At 38.3% G+C, this 17,013-nt stretch overlaps 1 protein-coding gene across 5 annotated transcripts in view; it reads left to right on the top strand.

The window, feature by feature from the left end:
* Window positions 1-17,013, top strand: part of GRXCR1 (glutaredoxin and cysteine rich domain containing 1) — a 334,368-nt gene that overhangs the window by 298,033 nt on the left and 19,322 nt on the right. Inside the window, exon 6 of one of the 5 annotated variants that reach the window (XR_011073846.1) lies at window positions 7,272-7,401. The exons of the other annotated variants lie outside the window; for them this stretch is intronic. The gene's annotated coding sequence lies outside the window, so the exon portion shown is untranslated. The remainder of the gene's footprint in view (window positions 1-7,271; window positions 7,402-17,013) is intronic. 5 annotated transcript variants of the gene reach the window in all.

Here is a 17,013-nt window from a genome sequence, read left to right as displayed (position 1 = left end):
GTGAGTGTTAACAGCTATTAACAGCTATTTTTCAAGGGCAGTCATCTCCTGATCTGTTGGTCTCACCATATCTGAATATAAAACTTATATTTTAAAATAGGAAAGAGTTTAATACTTTTTAAAAATCTTACATTTATTGAGTCCTTTGTGACAGGCACAGCGGTAAATGTTTTACGTGCAGGATCTCACTACATCCTGCCAGCTTTATGAGGTAGATGCTATTATTACCCTCCTTTTAAAAATAAAAGGACTGAGGTTGTGAGAGATTAAGAAATCTACCCAAAGTTCCACATGGACGTGGTAGCGCAAAGTCTAGAGCAGGGCTTTCTGAGTACAGAATCTGTATTCTCAACCACCAACCTCGGATTATGCTTCCTATCACTTGACTGTACTTTGTCTAAAAAATTACCAAATTCCTCCCCTCCCTTTCTATTCATACTTTTATTGATTCGTGGATTCCTTTCTTTTCTTTTCCTTTTTTTTAAAAATAAATTTATTGATTGATTGATTTTTGGCTGCGTTGGGTCTTCGTTGCTGCATGCGGGCTTTCTCTAGTTGCGGCGAGCGGGGGCTACTCTTCGTTGTGGTGCGTGGGCTTCTCATTGCGGTGGCTTCTCTTGTTGCGGAGCACGGGCTCTAGGCACGCAGGCTTCAGTAGCTGTGGTGCACGGGCTTAGTTGCTCCGTGGCGTGTGGGATCCTCCCGGACTAGGGCTCGAACCTGTGTCCCTTGCACTGGCAGGCGGATTCTTAACCACTGCGCCACCAGGGAAGCCCCCTTTCTTTTCTTAACAGAGAAATAAACTTGAAAGGAATGTATACTGAAACTTCAACCTCATCAATAGAGAGCTCCATACTTTTATTTACGTAATCAATGTGCTCCACGTACATGTGACTAAGTAGAGCACAAAGACTATTTCAACATATCTCAAAAAATGGAAAATATGAAAATCACAATTTCTGAAGACAGTATTACAGAACTACAAGTTAATGATAAATTGTAAACATATAAATGACTGAATAAAAAGTCATCAGAGTAGCCAGGCTTTATAAGGACAAGAAGAATCTGTTCATGCTCTTAAAAAGAAGCAAATACAACAGGTTCTGCATGACAGCAGGCAAACCTTAATCCCACATTTATGGCATTTCCCCACAGGAAATCATTTGTTCTAAACATTACGTATTTCTTCTCTGTGTAGGTTCTTTCCTGCACCAGCCTTGATGTGAAATTCAGGCCTTTTCTGGTTTCTCTGTACATGATACCTACAGAGCACGTGGGAGCAGAATTTACTGGAGACTCAGAGGAGTGCTGAGCAGAGAGGAGGAACTTGCTTTGTACTAAACAAACTTGTTTTGACAAAGCAGCTTCCGATTAAGCAGGAACTTCTTCAAAGTCCTTTTGGCTGCACGACCCCTTCAGGTTTCTTCACCACAGGGCCTTAGATCACCCCGACTTATCACTGCACACCCTCCCCTCCTTGCCCTCTCTTCTGCCCTCTCCCCTTTCTTTGAAAGTGAAGAGATTCTTTCCTTTCTTTGAAAGTGAAGAGAGCAGTGAGGCCATTCTCCTTTGCCCTTTCTGAGCTGCTGCCCCTGTCCCACCCTTAGGCCCACTTTTTCCCTCAAGATACCCCCAAATCAGGACTTGTCCCCAAAACAGCTTTAACCCTTAAAAGGTATCTTGCTTGGAGCAACTGTTAGAAATTTTTAAAAACTTGTATAAAACTCATCATACACAGAATTAAGAAAACAGCTTTAATTCACTAACTCCTAAGAAGTAGACAAACTCTTAAACTCATCCAAAGTATATGGTTGGCTCCTTAGTTTGTAGGCATCGGTTAGTAAACAACAAGCCCACTAAATTCCTAAGATGGTTTGATAGCAGATGGTTGCTGGAGATTAACTTCTACTTAATGTACATTTTGTTACCTGTTGTGATATGTCAGCCTATGCTGATTGCGTTATTACCAAAACATATCAGGAGGAGTGGATTATAAACCAGTTCATATTTTTTTCAGCCATATACTAGGGACAATGTGTACAGCGGTAGGCAGTTTTTTTCCTCCTTCAATTCAACTCTTACATCTTTCTCAGAGATTATTGGATGCCTTTGTACCAACGTCAAATTTTCCTTCGTTGGTCATCAGTCAACTGTGTTTGCAGTGAGCCTCTGCTTTGTTTCTTTTGTTTTTCCCAAATACAGTTGTCTTGTTTATTTATTTAGTTTTTGAATTCACCTTGAGCAAGGGCTGAGGCCCATCATGACTTAGTGGGCGATAGTTTGGCATGGGGCTTGATGCTAGACTTTGTGAAGGGTCCAGCTTATTCTCTTAATTGAGTTTTTGACTCTTGGAAGGTATCCAGTTTAAAACACTGAAGTCAGGAATCAGTGACAGTTATTTATTCTGCACTGTAAGGAAAGGTATCTGGATTTATGTGGAGCTTTTCTGGAGGAGAAATCTATTTATTTGTACTCTTCAAAATGTAGGTTCTTAGCAGTATATGTACCTCACTGAAAGCTTCCGAATGGTTTGCTTGTGATTGTTTGGGCTTGTGTTGGATATCTTCCTTATATTTTAGCTGATTTCGTCCCTAAATGCTGGGCTACAGGAACCAACGCTGTGCCTTTTCCCTGCCTCCTGTCCTCTTTTATCCTGCTTGCAAATACTGGGAGCAAAGAGATGATAGTTTATTTTGGTCTCACAGGAAAAGGAGGTACTGATACTTATGGTCTGATAAAGACGAGACCTGTATTGAGTGAGAGTTTAGTTTCTGAGGTTTTTTTTCTTTAATTCACTTAAATTTTAAAATTTAATCTTAATTTAATTAAAATATTTAATTTAAAAATACACCTGTGTGTTGCAGCAGCCTTTGAGAGGCTGGTTGGCTACATTTTATTATTAGTAGCACATTCTTTAGCTTTAATTCTATGCTCCGTGTTTTTGTGGACCGATGTGTATTTATTATGTTGAACCATAATAAGCGGCACTGATGGCAAGGCCATGTTGTTCAACGTTATGTTGTTCAAGAACAAAAAGCCACTGCAGGAAGGGAGACTGTGACCAGATTGCAAATTATAGGCATCAAGGAGCCAGGCTACAGCATCTCCTCTTTCTGTACTGAGTTATCCTAACACTAACATCTGCGGGAGGCAGTACACATAGGGCGTGAGATGCTGGACGTGGGCGAAGGGCATGGAGACCAATCATTTTGCTTTCTGTTCCTTGGTTCTGATCTTGAGGATTTTTGTCTATTAGGGGGGCCAAAGCTTTGAAAAAGAAGCCCACAGCATGGTCTTTCATTCAGCAAATATTTGTGAGACACTGATGAGTCTGGCTCCATGCTAGGTGCCAATTATATACAATGTTGAATTAAATAGCTGTTGTCTCTGCTCTCATGGAGCTTACATTCTATTGGAGGAGAGGAACAGGTAAATAAACAGATACTAAATTACAGACTGAAAATTGCTATGAAGTTAACAGGATCTGAGATCTAGAGTAATTAGGAAAAGAGATGAATTAATATGGGTGATCAGAGAAGGTCTGTTTTAGGATCTGAGACTTGAAGCTAAGACTTGGGACATTACAATGAGGCCACCATAAAGGGACCCTGGGAGCTGTGAATTCTGACTGTAGAGCTTCTGTACATTCAAGCAGGTGCTGATGCTCTAAGGCAGGAAAGAGCTGGCATATTCTAGGAGCTGTAAGAAAATGGAAAGAAAGCCCAATGGGGAGATCATGAGCTTGAGACAGAGGTGAGGCTGTGAAGTAGGTGAGAGAGTTAGATGGGTCCATGCTGCACAGGATCCTATAGATCATGGTAAGAGGTCTGGCTTCTGGTATAAATGGAAGGCAAAAGTGTTCAGTGTTCTTAATGAGGGGAATGGCAAATGAGGTGACCATTTTGACTTTGTAAAAGATTATTCTGATCTCTGCATGGAGTAGAGATTGGCGGCGAGCAGGAATAAAGCCAGGGAAATGATCTATCTAAGTAACTGGCCTTAAAAGCCTGGAGAGTTTCCATATGAGGGTTTACACTTTAGATCTTAGCGGTAGCCACATTTATACATACTAATAAAATTCCTTGGCTTTTATTTTCACACTTTATAATGCCTTAACTGGTTAATTTTATATTTTCAAATAGTTTCTGTTTTATTTCTAGAATGTTCCTGGGCTCTCTTTATCTTAATTTTCTTAGTCTGCTGTGACTTTGGTTATAATATTCTATTGCACTAGTATTTTTTCCCTAGTTTTTATTTGCTTAGTTTTATCTAGCTTTCATTGATTATATTAAACTTATTCTTGGAATCTACTTTTATATTTTACCTTTTACTGCTTTAGGTATGCTTTCATTTCTTAGTTTTTAAAATATTTTTAGTATTTAGTATATTACCTTTTATCTGTGACTGTACTTTGCCTTATTAAGTGGATGGAAGATAGATGGTCATTTCATGGATTAGCCCACCCTTCAAACAAGAGACTATATATTTATTCTCTGGAGTCCCTGAAACAGACCTGCCTATGTCCTTTAACAAACGACCTCTATTTCCATCTATTTGCTTTTGTTCTTCACAGGAAGGAAAATAGAGATACACAAGTCAGAACTTTACAGCATAAGTTTGCCTACCCTGAGGGCATAAATGAAATGCCGAAACAGTCTGTGAGGCATAAGAAATGACAAGGTCTAAAATCTATGTTCTTTATTATCTACCATCACTTAACATTAGACAAAATGTACATTACTATCATAGTGTTTTAGTATAATAATATAGTAATAGTAAGTATATCATTAATATTAACTGGTACTATTATTAAGCACTTTCTATGTTCTGTATTAAACAGTGACTTAACGTGTGTTAATATCATGCTATATTCTCATAGTGTCCCTTAAAAGTAGATATTACTTTAAAAACATATATATATTTGTAAGTGACAAAAAGTGAAGTTCGGTGAAGAAAAGCATAGACTTTAAAGCCAGGTAGACTTAGATTGCAATCTTGACCTTGCCAGCTGTTAGCTGTGGGGTGATCTTGAACAAGTACTCTTATAATACTTTTACAATTTCTTTGAGTCTTAGTTTCCCTATTTTTAAAACTAAGGATTTTACAAGACAACTTGCAGGGAAGCAGTGAAGAGTAAAAGAGTGATGCTTGGGCTTCCCTGGTGGCACAGCGGTTGGGAATCTGCCTGCCAATGCAGGGGACGCGGGTTCGAGCCCTGGTCCGGGAAGATCCCACATGCTGCGGAGCAACTGGGCCCATGAACCACAACTACTGAGCCTGTGCTCTAGAGCCCGTGAGCCACAACTACTGAGCCCGTGAGCCTAGAGCCTGTGCTCCGCAACAAGAGAGGCCGCACTAGTGAGAGGCCTGCGCACCGCGATGAAGAGTGGCCCCCGCTTGCTGCAACTGGAGAAAGCCCTCGCACAGAAACGAAGACCCAACACAGCCAAAAATAAATAAATAAATAAATTAATTAATTAAAAAAAAAAAAAAGAGTGCTGCTTGCAGAGCACGTGGTTAATGGTAGGTGCTCATTAAGCTTCTCCTTAGAGAAGAGGCTGCTCCTAGGGTCTGCTACTGTGTCATTGCTCTCACTCCTTCCTCCACAACCCTTAAGAACTGTCCTCCTGGCATTGTCCTACCCACTGAAACAGCCAAGAGATGAATCACAGAAGCCTTGTACTCTGAGAAAATGCCAAGCTCGCTTTCTTTGGAGGCCACAGATGCCAGGACAAAAGGAGATGATAAAGGAGTACCAAGCTTTATTCTCAATCCGGATTTAGAGACCTGAGTTTATTCATCCTTCTTGAACCTGCTTACAAAATTAGTGCCTTGATTTGCTTTTCTGGAACAGGAGATAGTTCTGTCAAGGAGAGTCCCTGGAGGAATGGAGGAAAGAGTCCAAAAATAGCTAAAGGAAATCTCTCTGGACCAGGTTATTATTGTCACTCTGTTTTACTTTTTTCCTAAATCTTGTAGCTAAAAACAAATCTTAAATTTTGGGCAGTACCCAGGAGTTTGGATTGGCCTCCAACTCACTCTCTCTGATGTCATCCTCATCCTATCTCTTCATCTCTACCTCTGTCTCATCTCCACATAAATCTGTCTCTCTCTCTCTCTATATATATATATCTATGCACATATATACCTATACATAATATATATTTATACATACATACCTATACATCTGTATAAGTCTGTGTATCTGTCTACTTTTCTATCCTCTATGTGAATCATGCATAGGTTATTGGTTTAAACAAGGTAGATATTTATTTGTGTCTCAAAGAAGTCTGAGTTGGAGATGGTGCAGGGGTACAGATTGTCTCTTCTCCAAGAGTGATTCTTCTAACTTATTGCACCTCCCTTCAGGGTGAGTCCTCACTTCATGGTTCAGAAAAGCTCAATTCCATCACATTTTTTTCCAGCTTATTAAAAGGTAAAAAAAGACAGTAAGTATAGGATGATCTACCTGCTTTTAGGAGTATGGCTTGGAAGCTGAATGCATTACTTCTGCTCACATCTCACTGGCAAGGACTCAGTCATTTGGCCGCACCTAACCACACAGAGGCTGAGAAAAATAGGATTTCACTATATGTTCTGCCCAAAGAAATCTCAGAGGATTTTCTAACTAAAAAGGAGAATGGAGCATGGATGGTGATAGTGGAGCAGAGGTAATTAGTATTCTATCTACACTATTAATATAGAAGAAGGATAGTCCCCCTATGAGAAGGTCACTGCAGTTGATTTCAAAAAAGAAAGCAATTGACAATGAGTCTTTCCAAATACATCTTTGGAATTAAACTAAATGGAAAATCCATTTCTTCTACTAGTGTGCTGAAAACAACAACAAGAAGAAACAAATATTCTCATTTCCAAGGCCTGGCACAATGCTAAGCACATAACAGGCATTATCTCATTTATTTCTTACAACCTACATGATAGAGATATTTTTCTCTTCATTTTATAGCTGAGAAAGCTGAGGTTTGGAGGGGTTAACTGCCCAAGCTCACACACCAAATAAGTAGCAGAGACAGATTTTAATCAGTGGCTGAGCCCACTATTTTAACCCCAAAGCTACAGCCTTCCCAACATATTCTGTTACCCATATGATTTCCTTCCCCTTAGAATTAAAGGAAGATTATCATCATCCTTATTCTCTTGTTCTGAAGACACAAAATAAATGGACTCTAATAGGGATCACCCCAGTAGAATGAAAGGAATCATCTGATTCATTTCTGGATGGGTTCATTACTTTCTGTTTTCTTTTCCAGATTCATTCTCTCCCCTTCTCTAGCCTGCTCTGGGCAAACGTTACAGACTGCACCACTCAAATGCCTTTGTCCTCTGACATCAGTCAGCGGGAGGCTGGAGCAGGATATCTGAGTGAGGCAGGATACAGAGGTATTTATTTTCTTTGGTCCCTTCATTCTGAGGTGCAGTTTGAGCAGACCCTGAGTTACTCTTGGCTCCTTTCCCATGGCTACATCTTTTGTTGGGTTCTGTAATGCAACACCTTCCTCATGAACATTAGACTCCAGTGTAGTAACAGCTTCCTGTTTTTGCCAGCACCTGGGTGCTTCATCAAACCTGTTGGTTTACTTAATGCTGTCCATGCTTCTGTAGTTGAGCCCTTCATTAAATGCCCTTCAGTTAAACTCTTTGGACACCCCAGTTTCCTTCTGGGATCCTGAAAGATGCATTGGGTTATTCTTGTGAATTAAACAAACAAAATTATTAGACAACCCCATGACTCTTTTGCATTGTAGAACTTTATAAAAATGGGATATCTACTTTACTTCATGAACATGAACTTCACTACAGAGAAGTCTTTATAGGTAGCAACTAGGTAGGGGTGGTGCCTCAATCTTTTGATAATTTTACTAAGATAGTAATATGTAAAATAAAGTAATTTGTATTGAATGTATAAGCTTCAGGGATGAGTCTTTAGTAACCTATCTGTGTCTAAACATCCTTGGATCCCATCTGGGATTAAGTCCCATTCAAGTAGGAGCTCCCTCCTATTTATGAAATTTTAATTGACATTTTGATCAACTAATTATGTTTCTCAATAACTCTCACCATATGAATCTTCCTCAAACATTTTTCCTGCTGAGTGATTAAATATCCATGTTGTCCCAGAAAAATAATCAACTCAATTTTCTTCGGCAGTGTTTTTCACTAACTCTCCTTCCTTTTTGACTCTTCAGAGTCCTAGTCGAAAGCTAGTTAAATCCCCCATAATAAAGAATACTTTAGCCATTCTACAACTTAACTGAGAACTTTTATGGTCTGGAAAGTCCTCAAATGTTGTATCACCTTTTCTTTTTAATAGGTTACACAATTCAGTCTTTCATCCCAATGTTTTACATGAGCCCCACCCCCTTTTATTACATTCTCTTTCACCTTATGGTGACATTACCCCAAAACAATGTAAAACTCTTGTTGATTTGCATTTACCTTTTATTATTTATTGACTCTAGATGGAAAATATTTGTGGACTAAATTTTGAGTGCTTGAAGTTGATTCTAAGTTATAAATGTTCTCAGGGAGTTCAATAATAATAATAATAAATAAATAAACAACTACTATTTATTGAACTCCTATCATGTATCATACAATGTTCTAGACTCATATCATCTCATGTCATCTTTCTAACAACGCTGTACACATTTTTATACCCAATTTACAAATAAGGAAACTGAGTCTTAAAGAGTTTTTGTCCAAGTTAAATTAATTTGTAAGGGAGACACTAGGATTTAATTTGGAGTCTCATTCAAAAAACCTTTGGTTGCAAAAATAGGCACGTGGGACTACATCAGACTAAAAAGCTTCTGCACAGCAAAGGAAACCATCAACAAAATGAAAAGTCAACCTAGAGAATGGGAGGAAATATTTGCAAATCATACATCTAATAAGGGGTTAATATCCAAAATATAAAGAACTTACAGATTCAATAGTGAAAAGACAAATAGTCCAATTAAAAATGGGCAGAGGATCTGAATGGACATTTTTCCAAAGAAGACTTAGAAATGGCCAATAGGTACATGAAAAGGTACTCAACATTAGTAATCATCAGGGACATGCAAATCAAAATCACGAGATATCACCTCACACCTGTTAGAATGGCTGTCATAAAAAAGACAAGAAATAACAAGTGTTGGCAAGGATGTGAAGATAAGGGAATACTTGTGCATTGTTGGTGGGAATGTAAATTGGTGCAGCCACTATGGAAAATAGTACGGAGTTTCCTCAAACACTGAAAAATAGGACTACCATATGATCCAGCAGTTCCACTCCTGGGTGTTTATCTGAAGAAAACAAAAACACTAACCCAAAAAGATATATGCACCCCCAATGTTCATTTCAGCAATATTTACAATAGCCAAGATATAGAACAACCTAAGTGTCCATCAGTGGGTGAATGGTTAAAGAAAATGTGATATATTTATACCTATATGTGTATATATATATTTTTTTTTTCAACAATATAAAAGAAAAAAAGGACCGTGGATGGTCCTTTACGGCATTATGTTAAGTGAAATAAGTCAGACAGAGAAAGACAAATACAATATGACCTCACTTATATGTACAATCTAAAAAAAACAACAACCCATGAAACAAAACCAAAAAAAATCCCCCAAACTCATAGATACAGAGAATATCGATGATTGCCAAAGGTGCAGGGGCGGTGCAGGGGGGAGTAAAATGGGTGAAGGGGGTCAAAAGGTACAAATTTCCAGTTATAAAATAAATAAGTCACAGGATATAATGTATGGCATGGTAACTGTTGTTAGTAGTACTGTATTGCATATTTGAAAGTTGCTGAGAGAGTAGATCTTAAAAGTTCTCATCACAAGAAAAGAATTGTAACTATGTGTGGTGATGAATGTTAACTAGACTTCTTGTGGTGATCATTTCACAATATATACAAATATCAAATCATAATGCTGTACACCTGAAACTAGTAAAATGTTATATGTCAATTATATCTCAGTTAAAAAAAAACCTTGATGAGCTTAATCACTGCATTCTAAAACTAAATTTATGCAGAGAAAATTTTGTGACACAGTAGACAACAATCTTAAATCTATTAAATAATACAGTCTTCTGGCTTATTCTGCTCTACCCTCAATACTATCTTTTTTTTTTTTAGCCTGGTGACTTGATATCATTTTTATATGATATGATATTAATTTTAAAGGAAAAAGAGAGATGGCCTTCTGCCACAGGAAAGAAAATAATACATATTGTCATGATCATCTATTTTGATGATATGGCTTTATTATTAAAAAAAAAATCAAGATTAGCCTCCATGGGAAGTTGTTCTTTATAACTACACTGAAAACTTTAATTGCATAGAACTAAAATCACTGTCTTTGCCAGGCATTTTCTAACACCAAAAGTCTGTATTATATAATAGCACAAAACACATCAGCTAGTTTAGTTAATTTTACACTTAATTCTTCCTGCCAGGGACAGAGGAAAACTGTGCTTTTTAGAATAAGATTATCCACGGGAGCCTTTATTGTGTTTTTTAAGACCCTGGTGGGCTATTGCTACAGTTGCTTTGAACAGTTTCCAGGCCTAAGGGTTTGGTGTAGAATTCCAGGGTCTCAGTGGAGTTTGTTCATGTGCTGGAGAAGATCCAGAGCTAATTCCTGAAGTCAATCCTGCCTTTGTCAGCTGGGCTCAGGTGGCCCATCTCCAGCGTTGATGTAACCTTCCATTCTGGGGCGCATGGCAGCCACAGCAGTACATGTTTATTGAACATATCCTTTGGCAGGCATCCTGCTACGTAATGGTTGGGCTCCTTAAACACCAGCCCTGCCATCTGCTCTCCTGATTACATAGCAGAAGGATCCTTTAGCAGCCGGCACTAGACAGTCATAGCCTCCTGGTCTGCATCAGAGTTCAGCCTCCAGTGGTTTGTTCTTTACTTTCCATCAGCTGAGAGAAGTGATGATTAGGGGAAATCATTTACACAGTCTTCATCGCTCTCACTCCTCCAGGTATCTGGCATTCTATCTTGGTCCCTTGCACGATTACCTCCACCAAAGTGCATTTTGATTCATGACCTTGCTTATTTTCCTTTTTAAATGGCAATTACAAGAAATGACCATGTGGAATTTAATACTGCATTTACTACAAAAAGGTGGAAGACATAAATACAGCAAATATTTATTGAGTGTGTATAGTGCACCCCACAAAGTGCTGGTCCTAGAAAAAGTTGTACCTGTAATCACCACTGGGCTCGCTGTGCAGTGGGGCAAAGTGTGGTCTAAGAGCACAGAGGAGGGAAGGACTGATTTTTGTCTTAGAAAATCAAAGAAATTTCATTGAGAAGGTAACATTTCAGTTTGGTTTGGAAGGATGTATAGAAGTTTTCCAGGAGAGGGTGGGAGGATAGGAGAAGCTTTGGGCAAAAGGATGGAGTATGTGCAAAGGCATATTGTCTCATGCAAGGACCTGGTGTGTCCAGGAGAAAGGGAGAAATTCAGAGTATCAGCATATGATATTGCAGGACAGGGCTGGAAAGGTTGGTCCAGAAAGATAGGGAAGGCCTTTGTAGACTGTGCTAAGCAGTTTAGGTTTCATCCCAGTCACTCAAAGATATAATAAAATATAGAGAGATAAATAAATGCAGGGAGGCATTTAAGTGAGAGGGAAAAGGAACCTGGTTTAAGCCAGCAGGAGAGATGAAAACCTGTACTGTTTGGTTCAAGAGCCATTTCTGTGATGGCATTTACCTGAAGACTATATATATATATATATATATATATATATATATATATATATATATATATATAAAAAATTTTTTTTAACATCTTTATTGGAGTATAATTGCTTTACAATGGTGTGTTAGTTTCTGCTTTATAACAAAATGAATCAGCTATACATATACATAATCCCCATATTTTTATAGTTAATAAAAAAGCAAGGATTATTTATTATATTAGCCAATTCATCTAAAATCGTATGTAAGGCATTGCATTATTTAGACTACTGTGCTAAGAAAGACTTTGTTTCAGTGGAGAAGCTGGCTCAGAATCAAACCTAAGTCTCAATCATAGCTATCATTTTGAGATTTACATAGGACATTTCCTATGTCGTGAATTCCTATTCAGTATTTATTATACAGTAAATTGGATCTTTTATTGCAAACTGATTTTTCAGTATGGTGAAGTGGTATATGATTAAATGTAAATAAAAATAAAAGTTAATAATATAGATACTATACATGTATATACACACACACACCCCATATATATAACGTATATATACATTTGTGCTTGGCTTTGGTCAATGAGAACATTTTTGTTGTTGTTGTTCTTCCGGGCCTCTCAGAAATAAGGCCCTGATTTCAAATACTGGTTTCCACGTAAAATTCTAAAGCCTGGATATCAGCATGGAGATACCTAATATCTGTATGTGCAATTTTACATAATTTTGTATTTGAGAGAAAAATACTTAGATGTTTGTATTTGTTTATTTTGGTTTTTTGATAATGGTGTTTGGAAACTCTTGACCTAGCAATTCTTTCCAGAGATCTAGAAGAGTGTGCTAAATCCAAGCTGGTTTATACCAATCGATTGTTTTCTTCAGCTTATTAATAAAATATATGGCTTATGCTGTGGCCTGATATCTTACCTATATTTCCTCCAGGGCACCAAATCAAAATACAGTACAGAATCTCATAGAAAGTTTCATTGAATATAGCTTTTCTTATCTTGAACTGGAGAAAATGGTGACCCCAAAGGGACATGTATGTATAATGTTTGGTAACCTTATTGTCCTGGAAATTAATATCCTTCCTCCATTCTATCTCTGTGCTCAGTTAACTACCATTAAAGACAACAACTTAATCATTACTTTATGGAAAGAACTTTCCCTAACCTTCTTGAGTAGGTTAAAATCACCTTATTATATGCTTTCACAGCATCTTGTGTCAATGTCTCTTTTGTAGTATTTATGACAGATACATTTACATTTATTTGTGTGATCTTTTGTGTAATACTGGTCTCCTCCAAAGGTGTGAGTCTCTTCTTTGGTAATACATATATGAGGAAAGATTATGTAAACAGTCTTATCTTCTAGAAGCTTGTCACATGTAAAATAAAGTGGCTTGTTCACATGTCATAGCTCACTGCTCAGAATTTTAAGGTGGGAAGCAGAGACTGAGAATAGAGCTAATTTCATGTATTGAAGGTTAATGAAATAGGTCCTTTCTTGGCATACTGAAATAACTGAATAATGCGTGGTGCTGAGATAAAAAAAAAGAAAGAACTGGGATGTGCTGTAGCTTCTCTTTCTGTTTGGAGTCACTGCTGTGAAATCTCTCATTCACTTGACCTTCTTGGGCACCTAGTCAGCAGAGAGCTCTACCCACAGATTGTCATGTTCCCCAGACAAGGAGTTATCATTTTCCCACTAATACAATTATGTTGTATCAGTGAGCAGGAAGCATGCTGGCACAATGGAAAGAGTGTGGGTTTTGGAGTCAGCGTGACCTGAATTCAAGATCTGTCCAGGCCTTGTATTGATTAACTGAAAGGCCTGGGGTACCTTCCTTATTCTCTTCAAATTTTAGTTTTTTCTTTTCTTTTCTTTTCTTTTTTTTTTTTTAATTTTTATTGGATATAGTTGCTTTACAATATTGTGTTAGTTTATACTGCCAGCAAAGGGAATCAGCTATACATATACATATATCCCCTCTTTTTTGGATTTCCTTCTCATTTAGGTCACCACAGAGCACTGAGTAGAGTTCCCTGTGCTATACAGTAGGTTCTCATTAGTTATCTATTTTATAAATAGTATCAATAGTATATATGTCAATCCCAATCTCCCAATTCATCCCACCCCCCACCTTCCCCCTTGGTATCCATATGTTTGTTCTCTACATCTGTGTCTCTATTTCTGCTTTGTAAACAAGATCTTCTGTACCAACTTTTTTCAGATTCCACATATATGCATTAATATACGATATTTGTTTTTCTCTTTCTGACTTACTTCACTCTGTTTGACAGTCTCTAGGTCCATCCATGTCTCTACAAGTGACCCAGTTTCGTTCCTTTTTATAGCCGAGTAATATTCCATTGTATATATAGAATATATGTATTCCACATCATATATATATATATATATATATATATATATATACCACATCTTCTTATCTATTCCTCTCTTGATGGACATTTAGGGTTGCTTCCATGACCTGGCTATTGTAAATAGTGCTGCAATGAACACTGGGGTGCATGTGTCTTTTTGATTTATGGTTTTCTCTGGGTATATGCCCAGTAGTGGGATTTCTGGGTCATATGGCAGTTTTATTTTTAGTTTTTTAAGGAATCTCCATAGTGGCTGTATCAATTTACATTCCCACCAGCAGTGCATGAGGGTTCCCTTTTCTCCACACCCTCTCCAGCATTTATTGTTTGTAGATTTTTTGATGATGGCCATTCTGCCGGTTTGAGGTGATACCTCGTTGTAGTTTTGATTTGCATTTCTTTAATAATTAGTGATGTTGAGCATCTTTTCATGTGTTTGTTGACCATCTGTATGTCTTCTTCGGAGAAATGTAGTTTTTTCATTTCAAAAATTGTAATTATAATACTTAATTCTCACTGATGATTAAAAGAGCCAATGTCTGTAAACCACTTAACACATCACTATTATCATTATTTTCAGGAAGGTATTAATTTTCAGAAAAAAATGATTCTAAGTTAATTGAAAAATATACTAGAAATATTTCCATAGATATCTTGTCAGTCTTGGTAAACTGTGCCAAGTAATAGAATGATTAATTCATTTCCACTTGCATGGAATTGGATGTGGAGTTATATTTTAAAAGTAACAAACTCATATGTGGCATTCTTAGCCAAATACCAGCCAGGAAAATATTATTTCCTAAGAATGTCGATACTTAAGGAAATATACTCCCTTTTGTGGACACCAGAGTTTCATTATAGGCCAAGTAATAATTGGAAAGCTTTTGATAGAAAACTGCAGGGAATAAGCTCTTTGGAATATGTAAATGCAGTGCAGACAGGTCAGGTTGGGAGTTACCCTGGTAAGCGTCTCAAGTCTCAGGACAGGAGGAATCTAAGTTTTCCCTAAAACTTGCTGACGAGGCTGAGATCCCCATCCTGTTGCTGCTTCCCAAGAGCAGAGAGGACACCATCTGATTTCCTTGTCCTCCCTGTAGGATCTCACACTTGGGTTCAGCAAGGACAAGACCAGGTGGAGGGTGGGGATGTGGAACCCCATGGAGGAGCAAGGGATTTTGGCTATTGTATCTGCTCAGTACGTAGCACAGGGACCAGAGGGCTCCTCCCAAGGAAACCAGCTGAGGACCAGCCACGTGGACCTGCGGGTGGAGGCCACATTGAGTAGCCACAGTGAGAGGGATGGAGATACTCAGCTCCCAGTTCTTTGTTACAGAGCAGAGTTTTTTCCCATCTTAAGCACTTGGTCCACCACCTGTGCACTCAGCACCCAGGTGTCTCCAAGAGCATCGACTCTCAGGACTTTAGTTACATTGCTTGATGTGAGCAGAGCCTGAGCTTCTCCTGAAACGTGGAATCTGCTCCCATAGTACTGATGGTGCTGGAATGATTTGGCTGAGGAGAGCAAAGTTCATATATCTAGGGGTAGTGCGATAGTCCTTTCCTGGCCTGTGCATGGTATTCTAAACAGTGGACTAAGGCACCCTGCTAAGGTAAGAAAAGATCTGGCTGATGTATGATAGCTGCGCTGGTACATTCATATTCTTTGGAGTCACTGGGGTACATTTTCTTTGAAGAAAAATGAGTCACATATTCTCCTTACTGCTTAGTTCACGTATCAAATTCCCTGAGGCTTCTCCTATTTTAGCTTAGCTAACTCATAAAAGAAATAGAATGTAGCAAAAGTAAAATATTACCAGTTATTGTGCTTTAGGCTTTAATATTTTGTTCTGGTGCTTTCCTTACTTTGTTCTCACGTCTGTATTCCTGGCAAAACCACCGACAAATGAAAGAATATAACTTACCTCATAGGGCTACATGTGTTCTCTGTAACCCTGTGTATTCATTCATTGTACTTTGTTAATATATCAAGTTGACATTCCTGATGGTGATTAAGATGATCTGAGTTATGTAAAATAAACTGAAGTAAATGAAACCCAGAACTAAAGGCTCCTGTACATCTCTGCCAGACTTGCCTACCCTGTCTTAGAAACCTACCCTGTCTGCCAGACTTGCCTACCCTGTCTTAGAAACCTCACTTAATCTTCAAGGTTCAGATCAAATGCTACCAACCTCAGAAAGTCTTCTCCATAAGCAGATCTTTTTTCCTCCCTGCTGTGATCTCCTGGTTCATCTCTTCTGCATCATTAACATTTGGCAGTTATTTCCCATTCTACATTGTAGGTTACTTGGCTGTGTGTTTACATAAAAACATATTGTAATCTAACACTAGGGCCTTTTTATTTTTTAAATGAGTCTTTGTGTTTTCCACCCTACCCAGCACAAATAGAAATCCAAGAAGTATATTTTACGTGATGATATTTCTATTTGTCTTGTTGATTAATCAAAAATTGATTCCACACCTATTCTTTGCCAGGGATATGATGTGAAAAATGCAGAGGTGGTCTCTGCCTTTGATTAGAAATAATAACTTTGGGGAAATGAGCTGCTGACTGGAGTGGTGAGCAGCCTTGCTGAGCGTCAGAAGAGTGACCAAATACAGCCAATCTGCAAGGACTGGAAAGTGAATTACAACAGGAGAAAATCAGACTTCTATGCAGTGGATGCTTGATGCATTTTTATAAGCCTAAGCCGTGTGGCTGACAGGGTCTTGGTGCTTCGGCCGGCTGTCAGGCCTGAGACTCTGAGGTGGGAGAGCCGGGTTTAGTACATTGGTCCACCAGAGACCTCCCAGCCCCATGCAATATCAAATGGCGAAAGCTCTTCCAGAGATCTCCATCTCAATGCTAAGACCCAGCTCCACTCAACGACCAGCAAGCTACAGTGCTGG

Source organism: Eschrichtius robustus, chromosome 4, assembly GCF_028021215.1.
Source record: "Eschrichtius robustus isolate mEscRob2 chromosome 4, mEscRob2.pri, whole genome shotgun sequence".
NCBI lineage: Eukaryota > Metazoa > Chordata > Mammalia > Artiodactyla > Eschrichtiidae > Eschrichtius > Eschrichtius robustus.
The sequence above is the reverse complement of the archived record's forward strand: the minus strand, read 5'-3'. Positions and strand labels throughout refer to the sequence as shown.